This window comes from Lepidochelys kempii, chromosome 1 (assembly GCF_965140285.1).
Source record: "Lepidochelys kempii isolate rLepKem1 chromosome 1, rLepKem1.hap1, whole genome shotgun sequence".
NCBI lineage: Eukaryota > Metazoa > Chordata > Testudines > Cheloniidae > Lepidochelys > Lepidochelys kempii.
Window position 1 is genome coordinate 240176090 of NC_136380.1, and position 6072 is coordinate 240182161.

Here is a 6072-nt window from a genome sequence, read left to right on the forward strand (position 1 = left end):
GAAAAACAAGGGGAAATAGGTTACCTTGCATAATGACTCAGCCACTCCCCGTCTCTATTCAAGCCTAAGTTAATTGTATCCAATTTGCAAATGAATTCCAATTCAACAGTCTCTCGCTGGAGTCTGGATTTGAAGTTTTTTTGTTGTAATATCGCAACTTTCATGTCTGTAATCGCGTGACCAGAGATATTGAAGTGTTCTCCGACTGGTTTATGAATGTTATAATTCTTGACATCTGATTTGTGTCCATTTATTCTTTTACGTAGAGACTGTCCAGTTTGACCAATGTACATGGCAGAGGGGCATTGCTGGCACATGATGGCATATATCACATTGGTGGATGTGCAGGTGAACGAGCCTCTGATAGTGTGGCTGATGTGATTAGGCCCTGTGATGGTGTCCCCTGAATAGATATGTGGGCACAGTTGGCAACGGGCTTTGTTGCAAGGATAGGTTCCTGGGTTAGTGGTTCTGTTGTGTGGTATGTGGTTGCTGGTGAGTATTTGCTTCAGGTTGGGGGGCTGTCTGTAGGCAAGGACTGGCCTGTCTCCCAAGATTTGTGAGAGTGTTGGGTCATCCTTCAGGATAGGTTGTAGATCCTTAATAATGTGTTGGAGGGGTTTTAGTTGGGAGCTGAAGGTGACAGCTAGTGGCGTTCTGTTATTTTCTTTGTTAGGCCTGTCCTGTAGTAGGTGACTTCTGGGAACTCTTCTGGCTCTATCAATCTGTTTCTTCACTTCCACAGGTGGGCACTGTAGTTGTAAGAATGCTTGATAGAGATCTTGTAGGTGTTTGTCTCTGTCTGAGGAGTTGGAGCAAATGCGGTTGTATTGCAGAGCTTGACTGTAGACAATGGATCATGTGGTGTGGTCAGGGTGAAAGCTGGAGGCATGTAGGTAGGAATAGCAGTCAGTAGGTTTCCGGTATAGGGTGGTGTTTATGTGACCATCGTTTATTAGCACTGTAGTGTCCAGGAAGTGGATCTCTTGTGTGGACTGGACCAGGCTGAGGTTGATGGTGGGATGGAAATTGTTGAAATCATGGTGGAATTCCTCAAGGGCTTCTTTTCCATGGGTCCAGATGATGAAGATGTCATCAATATAGCGCAAGTAGAGTAGGGGCGTTAGGGGACGAGAGCTGAGGAAGTGTTGTTCTAAGTCAGCCATAAAAATGTTGGCATACTGTAGGGCCATGCGGGTACCCATATCAGTGCCGCTGATTTGAAGGTATACATTGTCCCCAAATGTAAAATAGTTATGGGTAAGGACAAACTCAAAGTTCAGCCACCAGGTTAGCCGTGACATTATCGGGGATAGTGTTCTTGACAGCTTGTAGTCCATCTTTCTGTGGAATGTTGGTGTAAAGGGCTTCTACATCCATAGTGGCTAGGATGGTGTTATCAGGAAGATCACCAATGGATTGTAGTTTCCTCAGGAAGTCAGTGGTGTCTCGAAGGTAACTGGGAGTGCTGGTAGGGTAGGGCCTGAGGAGGGAGTCTACATAGCCAGACAATCCTGCTGTCAGGGTGCCAATGCCTGAGATGATGGGGTGTCCAGGATTTCCAGGTTTATGGATCTTGGGTAGTAGATAGAATATCCCAGGTCGCGGTTCCAGGGGTGTGTCTGTGCGGATTTGATCTTGTGCTTTTTCAGGGAGTTTCTTGAGCAAATGCTGTAGTTTCTTTTGGTAACTCTCAGTGGGATCAGAGGGTAATGGCTTGTAGAAAGTGGTGTTGGAGAGCTGCCGAGCAGCCTCTGGTTCATATTCCGACCTATTCATGATGACAACAGCACCTCCTTTGTCAGCCTTTTTGATTATGATGTCAGAGTTGTTTCTGAGGCTGTGGATGGCATTGTGTTCCACACGGCTGAGATTATGGGGCAAGTGATGCTGCTTTTCCACAATTTCAGCCCGTGCACGTCGGCAGAAGCACTCTATGTAGAAGTCTAGTCTGCTGTCTTGACCTTCAGGAGGTGTCCACCTAGAATCCTTCTTTTTGTAGTGTTGGTAGGGAGGTCTCTGTGGATTAGTATGTTGTTCAGAGGTATGTTGGAAATATTCCTTGAGTCGGAGACGTCGAAAATAGGATTCTAGGTCACCACAGAACTGTATCATTAGCAATAACATCATCATATTTATCACACGTGTGCATTTATAATTATTTTTGTCATGCCAGGCCTTTGGTTTTGACAAATCATTCTTTAGGTCAGCTTGTTCAATATCCCTTTTGAATCTTTGTCGCTTTTTCTTTACCTCAGGGTCTTCTTTAACACAGGCTTTCAGTTTAACCACTTCCTTGGGTTTTGGTATTTTAGGGTTAACCTATGGCTTTTATTTGCAAGGTTTAATACTTCCCTTCCTCCCTTCCAGTAGGGTCAAAATCTGAATTCTTTTGCTTAACAGAATCCATTGGCTGGCTGTGTGTGTCCTTTTTGCTAACAGCTACAGGCAAGTCTTCCCCCTCGCAGACAGTCAGGTAATTTGCATCAACACAAACACTAGCTTTCAATTCTCAGCTGCTACCAATTTCAAGGCTGGACACTCATTCTTCCCTTCAGCAGGATGGGGTTCTTTCCCCCCAACCATCTTTTTCCTAGAAGGTTGAAATCTGAAACTTCCTGCTCACAGGAATTCCTTTGCTGGCTAGGTGTGTTCATCAACTGCAGACCCTCTGTGCTATGAACATCTACACAGATGCTCTCCTGCAGAGGTGCCAACTTTCCCCAGCGCTGGTGGGTGCTTGCCCCGGCCCTGTCCCAACTCCGCCCCCCCCATCCCTACTGGACTCCTTCCCTAAATCCCCGCCCCAGCCCCGCCTCTTCCCAAAGTGCGCCACGTTCCCCCTCCTCCCCCCTTGTGCTTGCTGCCGCAAAACAGCTGTTTCACAGTGGCAAGTGCTGGGAGCTAGCGGAAGAAGCAGGGATGCGGCGCACTCGGGGAGGAGACGGAGTGGAGGTGAGCTTGGGCGGGGCAGGGAGCTGCCGGTGGGTGCAGAGCACCCACGAATTTTTTCCCAGGGGTGCTCCAGCCCCAGAGCACCCATGAAGTCGGCACCTATGCTCTCCTGCATGCTTGCTTGTGAATCTATCACCACCAGAAGCTTAGAGACTGGACTCTGTTGTAAAGAGATACCAAACTACTTCAAAGTGTCTAAGGGTGAGAGTTTGCCTGCTCTCCCCTGAATCCTTGTGAGTTCAGTCATAAGGCTGTTCTGCTCTGAAAAATCAGTAACCCCATCTTTCCTCAGTACCTGAGTCACAGATTGCCTACTTAAAGAATCAATATGGAGACATTCCTGCCCCTACAAACTGGTCAAACACAGCCACTTGGTCATAGGGCTGTTCAAATTCCCTCACAAGTTTTATTCCATCTGAAATCTTCTCAAAGCTATTCACACTGGGTCTTTCCAAAGCAAAGTCAGTGGATTCATTTTCATTTGAAAGACTTTGGGCATGGCTACACTTGCAGATGTAGAGCGCTGTGAGTTAAACCAGCCCTCAGAGAGCGCAGTAGGGAAAGCGCTGCAGTGTGCTCACACTGTCAGCTGAAAGCGCATTGGCATGGCCACATTTGCTGCATTTGCAGCAGCATCGGGAGTGGTGCATTATGGGAAGCTATCCCACAGAGCACCTCTTCCCATTCTGGTGCTGTGGCTTGTGGGAAGGGGGTGGGAGGTGCAGGGCATCCTGGGTCCTGTCCCAACACGCCGTGATGCATCGCTTCGCATCCCAGAAATCCCTGTGCTTCCATCCACATTTGGTGCCATTTTTCAATGGTTTTTGTACTGCGCGCTCTGTCTTCCCTTTCAGTCTGTGGGAATGGAGCCCAAAGTGCTGAGGAATATGCTGATGAGTCTCGCCAGCACATCGCCTTTGGCAGTCGAGTTACTCCTTAAGATACAAACTGACAGTAAGAAGTCGGACGATGTTGACTCGCATAATGCATATGACACGAGATTGCTTGTGGCATTCACGGACATGCTCACTACAGTGGAACTCCGCTTTTGGACTCAGGAAACAAGCACTGAGTGGTGGGATCACATCGTCATGCAGGTCTGGGATGATGAGCAGTGGCTGCAGAACTTTCGGATGAGAAAAGCCATTTTCATGGGACTGTGTGCTGAGCTCGCCCTCATCCTGTGGTGCAAGAACACGAGATTGAGAGCTGCCCTGCTGGTGGAGAAGTGGGTGGCTATTGCAATCTGTAAGCTGGCAACTCCAGACAGCTATTGATCGGTCACTAACCAGTTTGGAGTGGGGAAGTCAACCGTTGGAATCGTGTTGATGCAAGTTTGCAGAGCCATTAATCGCATCCTGCTCAGAAGAACCATGACTCTGCGTAATGTGCATGACATTGTGGATGGCTTTGCACAAATGGGTTTCCCTAACTGCAGAGGGGCAATAGATGGGATGCATATTCCAATTCTGGCACCAGCCCACCTAGCCTCCAAGTACGTTAATCGGAAGGGGTATTTCTAAATGGCTCTCCAGGTGCTTGTGGATCACCATGGGCGTTTCACTGACATTAATGCAGGCTGGTCCGGAAAGGTGCATGACGCACAGGCCTATCCAGGAAGCTGCAAGCTGGGACTTTCTTCCCAGACTGGAAGATCACCATAGGGGAAGTTGAAATGCCCATTGTGATCCTTGGAGACACTGCTTACCCTTTAGTGCTGTGACTCATGAAACACTACAAAGGGAGCCTTGACAGCAGCAAAGAGCAGTTCAACAACAGGCTGAGTCAGTGCAAAATGACTGTGGAGTGTGCTTTTGGTGATTTAAAGGGCCGCTGGTGCTGTCTGTATGGGAAGCTGGACCTGGCCGATGACAACATCCCCACAGTTATAGCCGCGTGCTGTACCCTCCATAACATTTGTGAAGGGAAGGGTGAAAGATTCACTCAGGCATGGACCTTGGAGGTTCAACACCTGGAGGCTGAATTTAAATGATCTGGAGGATGGTGTGGATTGCACTCTCAGCAAATTTGCGGATGATACTAAACTAGGAGGAGTGGTAGATACGGTGGCAGGTAGGGATAGGATACAGAGGGACCTAGACAAATTGGAGGATTGGGCCAAAAGAAATCTGATGAGGTTCAACAAGGATAAGTGCAGAGTCCTGCACTTAGGACTGAAGAATCCAATACACCGCTACAGACTAGGGACCGAATGGCTAGGCAGCAGTTCTGCGGAAAAGGACCTAGGGGTGACAGTGAATGAGAAGCTGGATATGAGTCAACAGTGTGCCCTTGTTGCCAAGAAGGCCAATGGCATTTTGGGATGTATAAGTAGGGGCATAGCCAGCAGATCGAGGGACGTGATCATTCCCCTCTATTCGACATTGGTGAGGCCTCATCTGGAGTACTGTGTCCAGTTTTGGGCCCCACGCTACAAGAAGGATGTGGAAAAATTGGAGAGAGTCCAACGAAGGGCAACAAAAATGATTAGGGGTCTGGAACACATGACTTATGAGGAGAGGCTGAGGGAACTGGGATTGTTTAGTCTGCAGAAGAGAAGAAGGAGGGGGGATTTGATAGCTGCTTTCAACTACCTGAGAAGTGGTTCCAAAGAGGATGGTTCTAGACTATTCTCAGTGGTAGAAGATGACAGGACAAGGAGTAATGGTCTCAAGTTGCAGTGGGGGAGGTTTAGATTGGATATTAGAAAAAACTTTTTCACTAGGAGGGTGGTGAAACACTGGAATGCGTTACCTAGGGAGGTGGTGGAATCTCCTTCCTTAGAAGTTTTTAAGGTCAGGCTTGACAAAGCCCTGGTTAGGATGATTTAATTGAGGATTGGTCCTGCTTTGAGCAGGGGGTTGGACTAGATGACCTCCTGAGGTCCCTTCCAACCCTGATATTCTATGATTCTAATTTGAACAGCCAGAGAGCAGGGCTATTAGAGGGGCCCAGCGTGGGGCTGCAAGGATTGGGGATGCCTTGAGGGAGCAATTTGAGGCTGAAAGCCACCACTGATGTTTGCTGCCCTGCACAGGAGTGAAGTACAGTGGTTCCAATGTTAGCAGGAATCTGTGTTTGCTACGTATGATGCACTGACTTGCAGTGCCTGTTGCT